Source organism: Pseudorca crassidens, chromosome 7 (genome assembly GCF_039906515.1).
Source record: "Pseudorca crassidens isolate mPseCra1 chromosome 7, mPseCra1.hap1, whole genome shotgun sequence".
In the NCBI taxonomy this organism is placed as follows: domain Eukaryota; kingdom Metazoa; phylum Chordata; class Mammalia; order Artiodactyla; family Delphinidae; genus Pseudorca; species Pseudorca crassidens.
In genome coordinates, this window is record NC_090302.1 from 28,656,987 (window position 1) to 28,677,929 (window position 20,943).

Here is a 20,943-nt window from a genome sequence, read left to right on the forward strand (position 1 = left end):
CCACTATGCCATACAGCTCCTCAGCAAAGATGGAAACTTATTCTCTTAGGGAACTATCAAATAATAAAGTCGACTGAACCAAAAGTCACCTTGCTCATTAAGAAGTACACACAATATAAAAATGATAAATCAGTTAACTTTTTTTTACAACCTCAGTGTTCCATGAGAAAACTAAACTCATCAATCTTCCTCCCAACTAATCTTTTCAACATTAATAATTTCCTAAAGTAAATTATGAACTGGGAATTAATTTAATGAGCTTTTCTTCCTAATGGCATAAGCCTCATATCATCGTAGTTTCCAAAGCAAATTGCCATTTAAGTTATCAAAAGATGTGGACTGCAGCCCTCTATGGAACTCAGAGTTAAAAACAGAATTTAATAATTAGAATTTATCATTGAAGTGGACACTTTTCATTCTCCAAAAAAAGAAAAAAATTAAGTATGTTACCATAGCCAGCAGCCTCATTTCCTTAGCAATTTAAGGGATGTTTGTTTCTTGTAGTGTGTTACCTGCACCACAAAACACATGCTGTTAATATAAAATATGGCTTGTATACATTTTTAAATACACAATTATAATTTTCAATGAGCCCTGTACAAGAGGTATACTGCTTCATGTCATTTGCATAAAATGTCAGTCAAACTGACAGCTAGCTCACCCTTTTGCTGTCCTCGATGCAGAGCACAGAATGCTAAATCCCGCACTGCCATTAGTGATGACAATCAGAATAAAAATCAGTCACCCACTTTTAACTAAAAGAAGGAAAAATTTAATTACCTCTGATTTGTCAAATCATTTCACAGAGTAACGATACCATTAATAAACCATATTAGGCCCACAAAGGGACCAGAATTCCTACCATAACATTCATGGGCAAAGCCATTATATTTGAGGAAGAGGAGGATTAAATAAAAAGGTTTGGATACTTTTTAAGTATATTAGTACTTGAAAAGGATTAAATAACTTGAAGTATCATCTTTCCTGTACTATTTGTTCATTTGTATTTTAATACCCACTCTGGACAAGATGTTTTGATAATGGGAATGAGCGAAAAGTTTAAAAAATTGAGTTCTCTCTGTGCTTAGGGATGAGCAATTTACCAAAAGTTTATAGGAGAGGTGGAACTATGATGGTGAGGGATCTTGAAACATATGAGGAATGGTTGAGGAAACTGGATTTATTTAGCATCAAGAAGATTCAGCAGAGGACACGCTAGATGTTTTCATTTATTTAAAACTGTCATGTGGAGGTGGATTAATAAACAAAACAAAGGCAAATTGTTAGAAGACACAAGGAGGAGACTTCGTAAACATCAGAGTGGTGCATGACTGTCTGCTCAGGATACCGCTGGAAATATCCAAACATGAGTCGAGGCTGAGAACACTATGGGGGGAAAAGTATTGTACACAAGAAAAAACTAGGTAGATGGCCAGTAATGTTTCTTTCATTTCTTTCAAAACTAGGTAGATGGCCAGTAATGTTTCTTTCTTTCTCTCTGTCCTAGAGCTTAAAAAGACACAGACATGAAACTACCCAAGAATAATTTCAGAAGAATATGACAGAAATTAACAAATGCAAAAGAGAAAAATTCACACTGAGTGTGAAGTATTGTCACAGGCTGGGTTTCTCCAGAAGGTGACAGTAAGACTGAGTTTAGTTTGCTGAATGCTTATCAGGAGCTTTCCTGGGGACGATCCCTGTAGAAGGGACGAAAAGGAAATAGGATTGAGCAGAGAGAAAGGTCAAGCTAAGAATTAGGACCAGTGACAACCTTCACCTACTCCAAAAGTTTCTCCGGAGCTCGAATACCGCTTTAAGAGTTGTCCTGAGTTTGGCCAAGATGGCCAGGCCTCCATACAATTTTATCAGTCATTCACTGGATGTGATTCCCAAACCTTGAGCAAGGTCACTCCCTGCAGCTGAGGTCAACCCTGAAAGAGCGGACAGCTGAAGCCTGTCAGCCAGCAGCACTTCCAACAATTGGGGCCATAGTCCTGCACTGAAGGGAGATCCGGGGGACATATCATAGTGTCCGCCAAATCCACCCTTTGTGCAAATAGCATCCAATTTCTCGATAAACAATCTGCAAGCAACTTCCGTAGGATTCTAGCAGACCTCTCTTCTTAAATGAACTTTATAGCGGAGGAAAGTTAGCGGGACAAACTACAGCCCCTGCAGCGGCGCTCAGAGCCACAGCTGGTACTCATTGTCTCCCTCACAGCAGACCAGCACTCTCCATTCTAGAGGCACCATCGGTAGCAATATTAGCTCACTCAGAAGTGGTAAGTAAAAATCCATATTCTTGGGCACAAGCACGTACCCCTTTGCACTGTGTGCCTCTTGTGGTCAGGTCCTGTGAACCAGAAGAGTCAGGGATGCGGGGCTGCCGAGGCCGAGGGCACCCAGGTGTTTCTCATCCCAGGACTCCCATGCCGACCCTCAGCCCCCACTCTATCCCCGAGATCCTGCAAGACTGGGCTTCCTCTAGGAAGAGTGGTCGTGGCCGCAGCACCTCGGGCCCGATTCTGCCCTTCTCTGAGCCTCCCTGACACCTAGCGCGTCCTCTCCCTGCCCCTCCAGCAGGGCCCCTACTTACTCCCCGCTAAGCTACAAAGCGTACCCTGAGGGCTCCTGTTTGCCTTCCTGGGAAGCGCCACACTCCACCGCATTGCCCCCACCAGGCCCTGGGCCCGGCCCTCAGGTGCCACTCGGGTTATTCATAAAAGGGGAACGTTTGCTGACGCGGAGGCTTGGGTGAAGGAGCCAGCTGCCCCATCGCGGTGTGCCGGCGGTAGGGCTGAGTCAAAAGGAAGAGCGGTGCTCAGACGCCATTCTGGGGAAGGCTCGAGAAGCAGGCAGCGACGGTCTCCTGGGACGAACTCAAGACCCCTCACAGCTGCTGGGAGGAGAAGCTGCCCCGAGGATGCTCTAAGCCCGTGCTGTTGGATTGCTGCGGCGGCATTTGCCCCTGCTAGAGGTAAGCCTGTGCCGCCGCCGGTACCCTGGGGCTTTGGCCCCCGGCGCACTGGGCAGCCTGGAAGGGGATGGACTCCCGTGCTTGCCTGTGCTGGTCTGTGCCGTGACCAGGTCTCAGAGGTTCCTGCCTTCGCACTCCCATGGGGACCAAGCCTTGTCCCTCTCACTTTGCCGGGCCCATGGGACGGCTGCCGTCGCAGTGTGACTCTGACCGTTGGGTCAGGGGGAGTTTGTTGTGGGGAAATCCCTTTGCCATGGTCTTCTGAGATTGCGCAGGTATGGGCGAGGGCAGGAGGGAGAGGCTCTGTGTAACACTGGTGGACTACGTGCGGCGTGTGCAACAGCGGGCTAGCTCATGAGGGACCCGTGCTTGATTCTTGATAGAGCATTTTTATCTTAAAAAGGACTGTTACAGGGCCCACCTGACTTCAGGCGAGTCTGAGAGAACTGAGGTGATGATGTGCAGTTGCGGCTGTAGGGTCACTTGGTACCCCGTGGTCAGGTACTCCATCTCAGCAAGGGCGCACAGGGAATTGTTTTTCTGAAGATATTAAAGTCTCTGCTGCAGGTGGTATGGCCTTGCTCTATGGTTCTGGGTTGTGAGTATCCCATTGGGAGGTTGTCATAAATTCCACATGGTATCATTTCCCACAGCTGGTAATGCCACAGGGCCTGCCTGGTTTGTTTTAAGTAGCAAGGCTGCTTCCATTGTAGCCTGGCCTCGCTACAGAGCTTTTCCTCTTTGGGTCCCACTCAAAGCTTCCATGTCGTTTGGTGTACATGTCAGTACAGTGTTCCCGGTTATTGAATGCCCTTGGAATCTGAAGAGCCCTACCAGTCATCGTGCCTGTTTCTTTGTATTGGGAGGTGCCAGATGCAATAATTTAGCTTTTACTTTGCAATGTCCTGGAATGCCCGTGCCCACTACAGATTCACTGATGTGGCCTACCCCTGAATTGTTAGGGTTTATCTCCCACTCTCTGGAGCACAGGTACCTTAACAAGGTCTCTGATATGCTAGCCACTTCTCACTCATCTCGCCCAGATAGCATGCGGTCATTGATATAGTGGATCAGCATGGTATTTTGCAAGAAGTTAGACTAAACTCTAAATTTATACTGTTGCCTGTTATCTGAATTCAAACTATTTCTGATCCCCTATTCCGATAGTTATGGGAAAGCGTGCATTTGATAAATCAGTGGCTATATTCTGTGTACCTGGGGCTATTTTAATCTGCTCAAGCTAAGATATCCCACCTGGCATGGTAGTTGTAATTAGGGCTATTCCTTGGTTGAGTTTGCCATAGTCTAATGCAATTTTCTAGAATCCATCTTGTTATTACAGGAGCCAGACTAGTGAAGAAAGTGTAAAACTGGCTGGAAACACCAACTCTGTATTCTGTAGGTTGTTGAGTGGCGTGCATCTCCATCAGTCAAATGGGACGTAGTATTAATTTTTTTTTTTTTTTTTTTTTTTTTTTTGCGGTACGCGGGCCTCTCACTGTTGCGGCCTCTCCCGTTGTGGAGCACAGGCTCCAGACGCGCAGGCTCAGCAGCCATGGCTCACCGGCCCAGCCGCTCCGTGGCATGTGGGATCTTCCCGGACCGGGGCACGAACCCGTGTCCCCTGCATCGGCAGGCGGACTCTCAACCACTGCGCCACCAGGGAAGCCCTGTAGTATTAATTTTGACTTGCTGTGTTGGAAGGGAGTTTTACAGTATCAGAAGCTTCCCTTTAGAATTTCACACCATAACACCTTTTACCCCACAGGCCAAGCATCCATTGTAGGTGTTGTGCCATTACCAAGGATGCCTATTCTGACTACATTTGGGACCGGGAAAATGACTACTGGTGGGTTCAAGCACCCAGTGAATCCTTTGAGCCAGTTTTCATTTATTACCTGGCCTCTATATGCACCCACTTTGACAGATCATGATGACACTTTAGACTTCCAGGCATCAATTTAATTCAGACTCTTTACCCATCATTCCATAAAATGTTTGGCTATTTACCTTCCCCTAGGACACAATTTTCCTAGCACATAATTGGGTCTTCTTTGTTAATTTAGTCTGAAAATATTTGTCTTTTGGTGTGTTTATACTATTTTCACTCAATGTAATTATTGATATATTTGGGTTTTGGCTCACCATTTTCTTATTCTCTTCATCTTTTTTTTCTGTTTCTTGCCTGATTTGTGGATTATTTGAATATGTTTTAGTATTCCATTTTAATTTATGTGGCTTTTTGATTGTATGCCTTTATTTAGTTTTCATTAGTGATTGCTGTAGGGATTACACCTAATTTTTCAGTCTACTTAAAGTTAATATTTTACCTCTTCAAGTGAAATGTAGAATGCTTATGGCTATATAGGTGTCTTTACCCTACCTGCTTTATCTTGCAGTTGTCATGCATTATACATGACAGGAAGTTGTGGGGAGGGAATAGGACATGAACAAGAAAGTAAGAAACTAAAGAAGAAAGACGAGGCAAGAAGGAGCAGTGAAAAAGTACCTAGCTTCTTAATGTTGATAAGTTCTACTAACAGGAAGACAAATTCAATTCTTAGGGATTTTTTTTGGAGAAGTTTTAAATGAAATTAAAGCTCGTGTTTTCATTCCTCCTATCAAATGTAAAATATCTACACTAAACGGGCTCCTTATTTCATTCATCAGTATGCTGCTTTTCAATTTTGGCCATGGCTAAGAAAGGCTTGGAGGCTGACAAGTTGGGATGGGGGTGGTGCTTTGGAGAAGATATATATGCTTAAGATCAGAAGACCCATCAAAAACCCCATCAGACAATTTTATAATTTTTGCTTCCAATAGTCATACGTTTTAAAGAACTAAAGAAGTTTATTTTGTATATTTATTTACTGTTTCGGTGTTTCTTCTTTTTGAAGTTCCAAGTTTCCCTCTAATGTCATCCTTCTGCCTACATAACTTCTTTCTTTTAGAAAAGGTCTCCTGGAGACAAATTCTCTTTGTTTTATTTCATCTTAAGATGTCCTTATTTATCCTTTATTTCTGAAGGCTATTTTATCTGGATATAAAATTCTGGGAAGATAAATTTTTCTCTTTGAACTTCAAAGACATTTTCCCACTATTTTACACCCCTCATGGTCTCTGGTGAGAAATTTGAGGTAATTCAAGTTGGCATTCCCCTATATGTGATATGTTGCTTTCCTCTGGCTAATTTCAAGATTCTTTTCCTCATTTTTAGTTTTTGTAGTGTGATTATGATGTATTGGGATGTAGTTTTCTTTGCATTTATCCTGGTTAGATGTCACCAAATTTCTTGTATCTGTTTAATTATATCTTTCACCAAATTTTGGAAATTTTAAGCCATTGTTTCTTTTCTTTCTTTTTTTTTTTTGTGGTACGCGGGCCCCTCACTGCTGTGGCCTCTCCCATTGCGGAGCACAGGCTCCGGACGCACAGGCTCAGCGGCCATGGCTCACGGGCCCAGCCGCTCTGCGGCATGTGGGATCTTCCCGGACCGGGGCACGAACCCGCGTCCCCTGCATCGGCAGGCGGACTCTCAACCACTGCGCCACCAGGGAAGCCCGCCATTGTTTCTTAAAATAAATTTTCTGCATTGATTTTTCTCTTCTGTCTTTCTGGGATTCCACTGATGTATATGTTAACTTTCCAATCTGAAAAAAGTTTCAGTTTGGAAAATTTCTGTCTTCAAGTTAATTCTTTCCTCTGTCATATCCATTATGCAAGTAAGCTATATGTGCTTTTTGTTAATTCCATTATTGTATTTTTCAGTTCTAAAATTTCCATTTTTTCCCTTCTTTATAGTTTCTACTTCTTTTTTGAGAACTTCTGTCTTCCCATTCATTTCAAGAATATTTTCCCTTCATGAGGAATGGTTATAATTTCTGCTTTAAATTGTTTGATAACTCCAGCATCTGAGTCATCTCAGGGTTAGCATTTGTGAATTTTCTAGCACCTGTGAGTTTTATTAAGATTTTACAGGTACTTGTATATCAAGTACTTTTCAGTTGTATCCAGAACTTTTTGAATATCATTGTTAAATTCTTCAGAGAATGTTGTTGGCATTTTGTTTTAGCAGCAACCAACCTCGTTAGTTTCAAATGCAAGTCTTAACCTGTATCTTGTGGGCTATAGTTTACATGTCAATGTAGTTTTCAAAGTTTATACAGTGCTATTTGTGCCAGACTGGGAACTCATCAGCGGTTTAAACTCTAGTGTAACAGCACATCTCAGGTTAATTCCATGCTTATGCAGTTTAGAGGATAAGCCTGCAGCTTTATACACAGATTTAGGGATCCCTTACTACAGATCCTTCCTCTCTGTGATTTCCCCCATACTCTCTGACTTCAGGAGATCCTTTTTGCTGACCCTTTAGCCACGGGGCTGAAGTTTTAGTGTTCTGTTCTGTTATTCACTTCCTTTTATTGGGTCTACCTCAGCAGCAAACTGGTGAGAGAAGAAAGAGAAAGATAACCTGAATTTCCCCCCCACTCTTTGGACCACAGGAACTTCTTTTCTGAGTTCTTTTTATCAGAAAGAAGAATTTTATCTCATAGTTTTAGGTGCCTGAGTGGCCACAACTCCTATACTTGCTACGCAAGTGCAGCCTCCTGACTGGGGCTTGCATAGGGCTGGGCTGGGTGAGTTTTTTTAAAACTGGAGTTTCCTATGCAAATCAAAACCACAATGAGATATCTCACCTCACACTCCTAGGAATGCTGTTATTAAAAAGGCAAGAAATAACAAGTATTGGCGAGGACGTGGAGAAAAGGGAACCCTCATATACAGTTGATGGGAAGGTAAATTGATGCAGTCACTGGGGAAAACAGTATGGGGTTTCCTCAAAAGAATTAAGAATAGAACTACCATACAATCTAGCAATTCCACTTCTGGGTATTTATTCGAAGAAAATGAAAACACTAATTCAAAAAGATATATGCACCCCTATGTTTATCACAGTGTTATTTACAATAGCCAAGATATGGGAACAACCTAAGTGCCCATCAATGGATATGAACGGATAAGGAAGATATGGTATACGTTTATATGGTGGAACACTACTCAGCCATAGAAGATAAAATCTGGCCATTTGCAGCAATATGGATGGATCTTGAGGGTATTATATGAATGAAATAAGTCATAGAGAGAAAGATAGATACTGTATGATTTTGTTCATATGTGGAATATAAACAAAAAAACAAAAGTAAATAAAACATAACAAAAACAAACACATAGATACAGAGAACCGAGTACTAGTTCCCAGGGGTAGGGGCTGAGAGGAGAACGAAATGGGTAAAGGGGGAAAACTGTTTGTTGACAGATGGCAACTTACTTTTGGATGGTGAGCATGCTAGTGTATACAGAAGTCAAAATATAATGTTGTACACATGAAACTTATATAATGCTATAAACCAAAATTATCTCAATAAAAACAAACCCACCTCCCCACCTCCACCCCCAAAAAATTAAATTTCCTGTACAGCTATTCTATAGGGCTCCCTTTCCTCATTCTCTGGACAGAAAAAGAGAGAACTTCTTGGTGACTTTTCTCACACATTTGGGATGTCTTAAAACCTAAGATCATGGGAGTCATGGGAGAAGAAAAAAACAAAACAGGTGACTCAAAGCTGTATTAGTTATTCTTCATGTTTTTTATTTACCTCCCAAATCTGCTTGCTGTTATTTACTTTTGAGAGTTCTCAGTTAGTGCCTTTATGCATTTTGATGAGGGTTTTTAGTTTTGATAAGTTTGGGAGAAATAGGGTGGATTGTGTTTACTCCGTCTTGATGAGAATTCAAACCTCAAAAAACTGAAGTTTGAAAAATTTAGAAATAGATTAATGTGAACCTCACAAAAGAATGTTACGTATTACTAAGTCATTACTATTCTGATAAATTAGGGTCATGACATTTAAGAAACCTAAAAAATAACTGTAAGGAATATTCAATAGTTTTTTTTCTTGTTAGGCTCTTTTTACTTGGCTGGATTTGAATTATCCTGTAGTTTCTCTTCTTCTCATGCATTAAATGATTTCATCACTCCTTGACATAATAAGGACTGGAAGTGGTTTGTTTGACAAATGATTCATTTGACCTACTTATGAATAAATGGAATTGTTTGACATTTCTACTACAAAGAGTAAAGGTCTTTTAATTTTTCTGTATTATTTTTCTTCTTCAGTGAAATGACTTCTTAAATGCTAAGAATTTTAGTCATTTTTGAGAATAAATTGCTTTATAGCAAAAATGGTTTTAACATCTACATATCATAGTAAATTACATAATAGCATCTACATGCTCTATGCACAACTTTAAAAATTTTAAATGCATTATAACAAGAAAGAACATTGGCTGTAAAACTACCCCTTGATGATGCACTAAATTCTAAATTGAATACTTTTCATAATAGAAAGGAACAACTTAACTTTTAATCATGGCCACACCTCCTATAATTTATACATTTTCAAATTAACATGAATATTTTAATCTTGATAATGAAATTTAAATTTAAAAAAATCTTTCTCTATTCCATCTCTTACTAACAATCATTCTAAACAAGTTACTTCATCTGTTGTTGCTGCAGCTTCTCTGCTATAAAATTGGAATAGCACCCACCACTTTACATGATTGTTGCTAGGATTCAATGAGGATACAATATCTGTGAAATTGACAGGCATAGTAATTTGTAGTTACTAATGGTTATAATGCGTTATTGCTTCTCCATACTACCACCATATCTTCTCATTATCAAACTCACCCACTGTCAATAGATGACATTTGTGCTATTTTTGGTGTCCCCAGCTGGACCAAGTATAACCCCTCTGATCCCATCATGTGGGTGCTCTTAGTAGAATCCTCGTGTGTTCTCCATTTAGAAGAATGTACTGGGTGAAAACGTTACTGTCAGTTTCTTAGTGACCAGTTGTTTTTAGGAAGGCTATCACGACAAGCTTGGTAATGGTGACATTACCAAGCTGAAATGAGCCAAAAAGACAACTGAATTATTTTCAGGAGTGCAAAGGGAATCATGCATTCAACATATATTTCCTGAACTCCAGCTGTATACCAAGAACTGGGCTGAGATCTAGAAATTAAAATGCAGAAAAAATATGGAAAAATTAGAAATCCCTAAACTAGATTATAAGTCCTTTCAGGATAGGGATCTTGTTTCATTCATCTTAGTGCTCTCAGCATTTAGCAGACTTTCTGACATACAATAAAGTAGTAAGTTAAATTTTTGAGTTAACTTTCATGGCGAATTTTTATTTCTAGGTAGCATCATCTTTAGCATACCCTGCACCACCCTTCTGATCTAAATTGAGTCCCCAGAGTCCCCAGGTATTCCTGTCACAACTTTCTGACAGGAAAGGAATGACAATGGAAATCTCTCCTTTCTTATTTCTGTTTCCTTATTGGTACACTAAGACAGGAGACAGACAGACACACAGCGGGGTTAAACACTATAGAAACCTCTTCTAAAGTAGTGCTTTACTTTTTAAAATCTATTTGTATATTTTTAGGGTCACACCCTTTCCACAAAATATAATCCCAATAGTAAAAACTGAAACTGTTTTGATAGACTCAGGACAGGATTTCAAAGCCTCTTGACTTCTCTCAACCCCACGGCAGTATATCTAAGGAACCCTGTGGAACCCAATTTGAAAACCATCCTTCTAAAGAGGTACCACTACTTGTCATATCAGATGCGAAGAGTGTCCTGTTGAACGGCGTCTGCACAATCTAGCTTTTCTTAAGTGCCTCCCATGTTCTTTTATGCAAAAATCTTGTCAGAACAACATATGATCATTACCCTGAGCAAAAATCACAAATTCTATCCTTTGTTACATTTTCATTAAAATAGTAAGAGTCAGAGGCCTGCCGTATAACAAAGGAGTTCGTGATCCTATCTGTCCTGAAAGCAAACGTATTCCTAGCAGCTCCTACCAACTCTTGTGGATTATAGGGAGGGTCACAGCTCTGTGGAAGATTTGCTTAAGCCTCCCTCTTGATTATGGTTTCTCTAAGTATGTTTCAGTGAGATATGGTAAATCCTATTCTCTCTCCACTTCCTCGTTTTAATCCATACAGCTCAGAGTTCTCATCTCGAAGGGCTCCATAGGAACAAGTACAAGTAGAGGGAGCAGATTAAGCCCATTGTCTGAGGGAGTAGTGGGAAATAATTGAGTTTGAAATAAGAATGTGGATTAAAATATATTGCGTATTCAAAGGGTTTTAAACTGCTGAGTAGAGCCTCCACTCTGCCCAACCAGGAAGCCTGGTCAGAGAGCCCAGGCAGACGAGGAGTCCATCTTACAGCCCTGCCCCTGCAGGAGACGCCAGAAGCTCTGCCCGGCCGTGGAGCATGAATCCGGCTGCACCTGAGCAGGGAGCCTGAACAGGCAGCCTTAGAGCCCAGCCTATGGTACCCCTTCAATGAGCATTTCTTCCACCACCACCAACCAATTAACTCACTTCTCTATGGACACTGACCTAATGTCCCACAGATTTAACTCAATTCTGACACTATCTACCTGGAGATAGCATTAGATTCCGCAGGTGAAGGGCTCAGTCCCAGATGACTGCCCCCACTTCAGATGCCAATCACAGGTTCAAGTCATTACCGCTGCTTCTGACTGGCTGGTTATAAATCAGAGGTCCCCACGACCCCCTCCATGGGTTTGATTAATTTGCCAGAGCAGCTCACAGAACTCAGGAAACCAGTGTACTTACTAGATTACTGGTTTATTACAAGAGATATTAAAGGGTACAAATGAACAGCCAGATGAAGAGATACATAAGGTCAGGTATAGGGAAAGGGTCACAGAGCTCACGTGCTCCTGAGCTCTCCCAGCACCTCCACCTGTTCACCAGCCTGGATGCTCTCCCACACACATCCTTTTGGGTTTTTATAGAGGCTTCATTACATCGGCATGATTGATTGGTTATTGAACTCAGTCTCCAGCACCTCTCCCCTTCCCAGAAAGGAGGTTCCAACACTCTAATCACAAGATTGGTTCCCCTGGAACCAGTCCTTCATCCTTTGGTTACCTAGGAGCTTTCTAAAAGTCACTTCATTAACATAACAAAAACATATTTAGGGTTCTCATCATTTAGCAGAAAGGAGTTTAGGAGCTGTGTGCCAGGAACGGGGACAAAGACCAAATACATATTTCCTATTATAAATGACAGTATTACAAATGCCCAACCATGGGGGAGCCCAGCCTACAGCTTCATCCAGCAGCCAAGCCCAGGCTAAGGCCTTGCAAATGCAGAGCAAAGCCTGCTGCCTCACCCAGGCAGGCAGCCCAGCCAGTGAGCCCACCAGGCCACAGTGCACAGCCTCCAGCCCTACCCAACCGCAGGGTGCAGCTGGAGGCCCTGCCAGATCAGGGAGCCCAGCAAGTTACCTGAGGCCCCGCCCAACGACAGGGTGCAGCCCCTGCGTGATCTCCAAGCACAGCCTCAGGCGCTGTCTAGTCATGAAGCCCTACCCACAGCCACACCTGAACATGGAGCACAGCCAATGGCACCACCCTTTAGGGGAGCACAGCCGGCGGCTCCCACCCAAGGAGTGATTCTGGAGACAGGAGTGCAACCCCACCCAATTACGCTGTCCAGCCCAGGGCACCTCCATGCCAGGGAACACAGTCTGTGACTCTGCTCAATCAAGGGTGAGTGTAGACCAGCTAGGGGCCCCAGCTGACTGCAGAGCATAGCCAGCGGGCCCACCTGACCATGGAGCCCAGCAAGTGGCCATCCCCCCACCCCACCTCAGAGCACAGGCAGCAGCCTTGCCCAGCTAGAGCCCTGCCTGTGTGTGAATGCTCCCAGCTGACCCATCCAGCATCCCAAGCTGAACTGACTGGTGAAGGTCTTTCCCTGCTGAAGCAAACTTGTAAAACTGGAAGAGGAGACTGCTTCCCCAAATGTGATGAGATGTTGTTCAAAGAGTACAAATTTCCAGTTATAAGATGAATAAGTTCTGGGGATGTAATATATTACATGATGGCAATAGTTAACATCGTATTTTGTATTTGAAAGCTGCTAAGAGAGTAGATGTTAAGTGTTCCCACCACACACACACACACACACACACACACACACACCAGAACACAAATGGTAATTATGTGAGATGTAATTAACATGTGTTAATTATGTGAGATGTGTCAGTTAACCTTATTGTGATAATCATTTTTGCAATATGTACATATATCAAATCATGTGTACACCTTAAACTTACACAATGTTATATGTTAATTATATCTCAAAAAACCTGGGGAAAAAAGTAAATAAAAGTATTTAAATCTTTTTATTATGTCCGTACTAGACTGGCAGTTGGACCAGTGGGAAAAAAAACGGAGAAAGCTTGTTGTTTGATGCCTTCTGTAATTCATAATTCATTTCAGCACTTCCCTCCCTCTTTGCTCCTCTGTTCCCTCAATCCCCACTTCTCAGAACCTTCTTCCTCCACCACTGCCCACTCTCTTACTCCCCAACAACTGCTAGAATTGATTTCCCTTGGTTTTAATCCTTAGGCTTCACTGGCAACCAGAATACCTAGTAGATCAGTGATAAACCCTGTTGTCCCTTAGACTCTGAGTTGTGACCCTCCTTATTCACTTCCTCCTTGGCCCAGTTCCTGGGACTGAGTTTCCTTCTTATTTGCTATTCATGTTCTGCTTTCCTGAGAATGGTGTTCTGTAAATGCCCAGGACTACCTGCCTTTCCAATACTGTTTCCCCTCCTGAACAGGTATCCGGGAGCTGACACAGTCCCCAGCCTCTGGGTAGACGTGTTCACTCTGATTAAGCTATATTCTTATGATTTGTTCTCCCTTCTTTACTATGTTATACTTAACAAGATGTTTATTAAAGTGAAAAACTTTAGGCAAAAACAAGAGGGCTGAGTCCAAAACACCAAGGATTTGGAAAAAGTTTTTATGTATCTTACAGGGAACAAGATTTGGGAGGAGACCGTCTACATGGTTGATGGGGACTGATAAGAGCTGCTCAGAGAAGTTGGATAAATTGTTCTGTTAGGCATTGGAGAGAGAGAGAGAGAGAGAGAGAGAGAGAGAGAGAGTGAGTGTGTGTGTGTGTGTGTGTGTGTGTGTGTGTGTGTGTAGAAAGAAGGCAACTAGCTAAAAAAGCCCTCAGAGATGTCTTGCCTTTACTTAAACTCAGCAATGATTTTTACAAAATGCTACCTGGTACTTTTCTGATGAGAAGCTTCCATACTACTCTTGTGACTCCAGGGGTTCTGTCATATCTGGATTTCCCTTGCTGTGCCCATAACTGCCTAATTGGCATCTGCAGGTGACAGAATAAAGGCTGTGCACCCTAGTGCCTTCTCAAAAATCAGTCTATTTCAGGGTCAGTCTTTCTAGGCCCTGCCCCACTTCCTGTGCCCTCCTGAACACCTATCTTGTACTGACCCCAGTATGCCAAAACCAGCAGCATTTTATAGCCATGTCAAATGTTTTCACACATAATATAAATGTTTCTGCTCTCTGATGTTGAGCAGGCCATAAAACATATTCAGCACTGTTATTTAAAGTTCAACTTGACCTGAGTCCCAGGTAGGCTGGGGTGAGAAAATTCAGAGCATGAAAAGGTTACTAGTAATTTTTATGGATCAGGAAAGCTCATTTAAGTGATAAATCTGGAGGACAAGAGTAAAAACTATCTATAGATAAGTTATATCATGACAAGACAGTGCACTGAAAAACCCTAATCTACATAAACTATGCTACCGTGGAAAATTTTTATTCTTTTTCCCTTAGGACACTCTGAGGTTATTATGAGCCATATTTCTGAAATATTGTGGGATTTCATTTGTTTGTTTATGGGCTTATCCCCTATTCACACAAAGAAGAGTACAGAGTTTGAGCAAAGGAGGCCACATTTTTAATTCATTTTATTTGAGACTAGAGATAGGTGAGCTATAGGTATTCGTGGTGTCTTTTTTATCTTTGCCAACAATGGACTTTGTAAACACCAAAGTCTAATGACTAAGAGCTCTAATCTTTAAAGTGTAATAGTATTTAATTGCTCTGTTAAAAAGTTAGGTTCTAAAAATGTTTAGAAGTATGTGAAGCATTGTAGTTACTTTCTTTATTCTAAACCCATAGTAAAGAAAATGGATTACTCACAAATTGTACTAAGGTGCTAGGAGAACATAGATGAAAATATTATTCTTGAACTCAAGTAGCTTATGGTCTAATTTTGGGATTTAGAAATATAAATAAATACAGTTCAGAGTCAAAAGGGCTATACTAGAAGAATGTTCAAAATCCTAGAAGCACGAAGAAAATCATGACAAAGCAAGTCATGCGTAAGTTGGGCTTCGAAGAATGAGAATTCATCAGGAAGAAGCGCTGCATGAGGGCTGGGGCATGAATGAACATGTGTATCACGTTATGGCTGCAGCGAAGGACCTGGGAGTGAAGGAGGTGTGTGGTGGAGACCGAACCTGAAGCAGAGACCACAGTTACAATATCACTGTGCTTGGATACTTAGTTTGTGGATAATAGGGAATACATATAGTTTTAAAAGAAATACGTAATTGGACCATCCTTCATTTTAGAAGAATACTGGAAGTAGTGTGAGCAATGGACTCATGAAGAAATAGACAAAGGACAGAGACATGTTGCAAGGCCATAGCAAAAATCTAAGTAGTAAAATTTACTGTCACATTTAACATATTTTCAGTGTTGGAAAGGTCTTATCAAAGGCAGAATTATATGTTTGCAGTTAAATTTATAAATGCTTTGAAAATTATTTAACAAACATTTACTAGATACCTGCGTCATGTAACAGGCATTGAAACAACAGAAATATATAAGGATGTGTGCAAATATTTAACTATAATGATGTTCATCACAAGGTTACTTACAACAAGATCTGGAAACAAAGACCCACAATTATTAGATTGGCTAAAAATATCTTTTTCTATTTTATACACACACAAACATATACATATATATATAGTATATGTATACAATTTATTTTTTTAAAGGCACATGATTTTTGTACATTTTCTTCCCTTTTACAAAATATCATGAACAATTTCCACATTTGCCATCTGAATGTAAATGCATTCCATCATAGTTATAGCATATATGTATACATGTAACACACATGTAAGTATTGAGATATCATATAAAAACATGTACTATAATTATGAATGCATTAAGTAATATACATAATTTAACATTTTATAGTAAAAGAACATGAAAACATCTGCAAACAATATGTTGTTCAAGAAAAAAAGTTGTAAAAATATGCACCTTTTTAAAAAAAAAATATATTCCATACTTACAGAAAGAAATACCAAAAGTATATACATGACAATGTGAATTGGTTATAACTGGGTAATAACATTGTGAGTGATTTTTATTGTCTTATATGTGTTTTCAATAGTGAACTATATATTTTTGTAAAGAGAAAATAGTTTTGACTGGATATAGTCAAAACTTGTCCATCTCTTTATGAAGTTGCAAAGGCCAATACAACTCGCACAGACTATTCTATGACCTATGAGTGCAAGGTGAAATGTGAATATGTTTGCCTGGCTATACATGATGGTTACTTATAAACTCTTAGCTATCAATATCTGAATCTTACCTCTGTCCACACTATTCCTCCATTTCTGAATGTTACCTTAGCAATACACCAGAGTTGTTTATGTCAGGCTAAGTCAGCGTGTCCCCAAATTCTTGGCATAGAAATGTTGATCCTAAATCCAGATTGCACCAATCTGAACACCATGCACTTAATGTTTAAATGCACACATAGAGTTAATTTGGCCTGTGGAGCTGACTTCTTCTTCAATAGTATGTCAGTAAATTGGGAGCTAGATTGTTTCTAATTTCAATTTAATACTTCTAATAAAATTTAGAGCCCCAATAAATTTAAGGTACCATAATTATAATAAACTAATATTATAAAGAAATTTTATTTTGCATGAAATACAGATTTGTGACCACTTAAAAATTAGAATGTAGACTTCTAGTGGAAATGTACGTAGTAAACATTACTGTGCTGTATAACTTCTTTGATTTATGGAACTCAGCTGCGCTTTGTAAGCCTAACCTAATTTGAATTCTTTTCAGGTAGTTTGTCAAACAAATAAAAAAATTAGAAAGAAGGAAAAGCATTTAAGTTAGGCACCACTGGAATACAATTTGGACTATATGCTATTTTAATTGCTTTCTCAAATGGTTATCAATTTGACTGAATGTAGGATTCATCTGTTACAACTTTTTCCCATGTAGATTCTATTTAAGTATCTTTTGATATATAATATTGTTAAGGAGATATCAAGGCCAGTCGGAGATTTTTCCTTCATAAGACATTTTTGCCAAAATGCTAATGAAATTCTTTATTTACACTTAAAATACATATGTTTATACATTACTTACTTACATTTAACTTATATATTATTTATAGATACATTAAACATTAAACACTCAGTGAAACCTTTTAAGCTCAAGCCTTTCTTCACTTCAGGAAAATATTCTTCCCTTACATCTTTATTTTCTAGGAAATTTGTTCCTGACACTTCTTTAGGAAGAGTATTAGGCCCCTTTTGGCTAAACTCTGTTATTTTCAATTACTTATTTTTCTCTTTTTATGTCCTTTTTTTTTTTGCGGTACGTGGGCCTCTCACTGTTGTGGCCTCTCCCGTTGCGGAGCACAGGCTCCGGACGCGCAGGCTCAGCGGCCATGGCTCACGGGCCCAGCTGCTCCGCGGCACGTGGGATCTTCCCAGACCGGGGCACGAACCCGTGTCCCCTGCATCGGCAGGCGGACTCTCAACCACTGCGCCACCAGGGAAACCCTTATGTCCTTTTTTTTTTTTAGTAACTAAAAGAGTACATTTGTTTTCCATAATATTGATTTGGTTTTTCAGACTGAGCTTAACAGTTTCTAATGTAAATTTTTATTTTATTTGCTTTTTAGGATCATTATATTTTTTCTTATCTCATGCAGTTTATTTTTATTTGTTTGCTTCTCAGCACAATTTTATTCCAGGCTCTTCTTTCATTTAATCATATCTTTCTTATTTCGTAAAGTTTATTTTGTTTCATAAATATTGAGAGAAAAGGAAGCACCTAATTCCTGATTTTCTTGATTTATTGCTTTAAAAGTTTTAAAGTGAGGGCTTCCTTGGTGGCGCAGTGGTTGAGAGTCCGCCTGCCGATGCAGGGGACACGGGTTCGTGCCCCAGTCTGGGAAGACCCCACATGCTGAGGAGCGGCTGGGCCTGTGGGCCATGGCCGCTGAGCCTGCGCGTCCGGAGCCTGTGCTCCGCAACGGGGGGGGCCACAACAGTGAGAGGCCCACAAACCGCAAAAAAAAAAAAAAGTTTTAAAGTGTATTTTCTCTACATTTAAAGTACTTTATTCTTTGTATTTTATGTTGCAGAATCATGTTATACACTGTATACTGTTAGGTGATTTTGGGGGGGGTAATTTATTTACTTTACCTATTAGAAGTGTTTGACAGCCTAGTGCTTACACATATATAGGTGGTTATTTCTTGGACATCCTCACTATACGCTTTCATTACTCTTAGAATCTTACTTTCATTTTTAGATGGATGGCTAATAAATTGATATAAATGTGTATGATCAGCTCAGATATGGCTGATTGGGAAACAAAATAGAGTCATGGATAATTGAAGCAGGAAGTTACACATTATTCACTAGGCTTCTTCTGAGTTGAATCAACTTTCTTTACATAACTTCCTTTGTGTCCCAGCACCCAGGTCAGATATAAACTACGGTGGTTTCTAGTTTCTTAACAATGTTATCCACATAAACATTATTTTTAAAACATGAAGTATACTACATAACAATATATATACTTATCAATAATATGGATGAATTATTTGAATATAAAAAACACTCATAAATACCACTATCCTCTGTGATTTCATGTTTTGCACAATACCTTCCAAATCTTTTATGTAATCTTTCAAAATGTTATATAGGAAGAAAGAAAGTAAACATATGTAGTATTCTCCTAGAAGCAATCATAAATAAGGAAAAATGCACATTTGTGTTTCGACCAAGAAAGCCTTTCTAAGACGGCTGGGACCTAGAGAGTTGTGTTCCTCCCTCAGGATATAATTTTCTTTCTACCCAGAGGGCAGTGAGGCAGGTCAGTGGACCATGGCAAAATTGATTCAATATTGTCTAAACAGAGTTCAAAGTAAACAGAAGCTATGCTATTCATTGTTGAACCTTAAATAACTAGATGTATGGAAAGCAGCAGAAAACTTGACATAAAACACTGCCTTGAATTCTTTTGTAAAAATAATTGAATGGCCTCAGAGACAAACTAATGTTCTATGTTTACAATGAGAGTGACATAAAAGAATATCACCAGTGAGAGAAAAACAAGTGTGAACCAGTATTATATCATTCAATTGAGTCTTGTCATAGGCTAAAGTTGATTTGCCTTGTCTAGCTTGTGAGAAGTCTACTACACAACAATGATAGGTGGATTACAATATTTAATTGAGGATGCAAATAAGTAGAATGCATGATGGAATTTCTTCTTAAACTAATTAAATAGAAAGGTCACTTCCATATCTTGTAGATCAAAAAGAAACCTGCTGAAATAAAACCTTGAAACTTTATGATACTGACACAATGGAAAGGGAATTGCTAATATTATTTAGGAAAGAAAGACTGAAACAGAAGTGGTCCAAAGGCATTATTCTAGAAATAGGAGTGTGGGTGGGGAGGGGGGAGGACTAATTTTCTTTTTAATGTTTAGATATAAAATATAAATGGAGTTTCTTCTGCCCTGCACATCCAATTTTCTTATAATTTAGAATAAGTAAAAAATAGTTGCAAGACGGCAGAGTAGAAGGACTTGCACTCACTCCCTCTTGCAAGAGCACCGGAATCACAGCTAACTGCTGAACAGTGATCTACAGGAAGACACTGGAACTCACCAAGAAAGATACTCCACATCCAAAGACAAAGGAGAAGCCACAATGAGATGGTAGGAGGGGCACAATCACAATAAAAATCAAATCCCACAACTGCTGGGTGGGTGATTCACAAACTGGGGAACAGTTATACCACAGAAGTCCATCCAGTGGAGTGAAGGTTCTGAGCCCCATGTCAGGCTTCCCAACCTGCGGATCTGGCAATGGGAGGAGGAATTCCCAGAGAATCAGACTTTGAAGGCTAGTGGATTTGATTGCAGGACTTCGACAAGACTGGGGGAAACAGAGACTCCACTCTTGAAGGACACACACAAAGTAGTGTGCTCATCAGGACCCAGGGGAAAGAGCAGTGACCCCATAAGAGACTGAACCAGACCTACCTGCTAGTGTTGCAGGGTCTCCTGCATAGGCAGGGGGCAGCTGTGGCTCACCACAGGGACAAGGACACTGGCAGCAGAAGTTCTGGGAAGTACTCCTTGGTGTGAGCCCTCCTGGTGTCCACCATTAGCCCCACCAAAGAGGCTGCAGACTTCAGTGCTGGGTCACCTCAGGCCAAACAACCAACAGGAAGGGAACTCAGCTCCACCCAGCAGCAGGTAAGCTGATTAAAGTTTTACTGAGCTCTGCACACCAGAGCAACACCCAACTCTACCCACCACCAGTCCCTCTCATCAGGAAGCTTGCACAAGCCTCTTAGATAGCCTCATCCACCAGAGGGCAGACAGCAGCAGCAAGAAGAACTACAATCCTGCACGAGCCTGTGGAACAAAAACTACATACACAGAAAGATAGACAAAATGAAAAGGCAGAGAATCATGTACCAGATAAAGGAACAAGATAAAACTCCAGAAAACCAACTAAATGAAGTGGAGATAGGCAAACCTTCTAGAAAAAGAATTCAGAATAATGATAGTGAAAACGATCCAGTACCTCAGAAAAAGAATGGAGGCAAGGGCTTCCCTGGTGGCGCAGTGGTTGAGAGTCTGCCTGCCGATGCAGGGG

At 40.5% G+C, this 20,943-nt stretch overlaps 1 long non-coding RNA gene across 1 annotated transcript in view; it reads left to right on the top strand.

Annotated features, from left to right (window-relative positions):
• LOC137227613 (uncharacterized) overlaps window positions 1-20,943 on the top strand; it is a 435,344-nt gene that overhangs the window by 360,766 nt on the left and 53,635 nt on the right. The window contains exons 5-6 of the long non-coding RNA XR_010944933.1: window positions 1,508-2,285; window positions 2,846-2,980. This is a non-coding gene — a long non-coding RNA (uncharacterized lncRNA). The remainder of the gene's footprint in view (window positions 1-1,507; window positions 2,286-2,845; window positions 2,981-20,943) is intronic.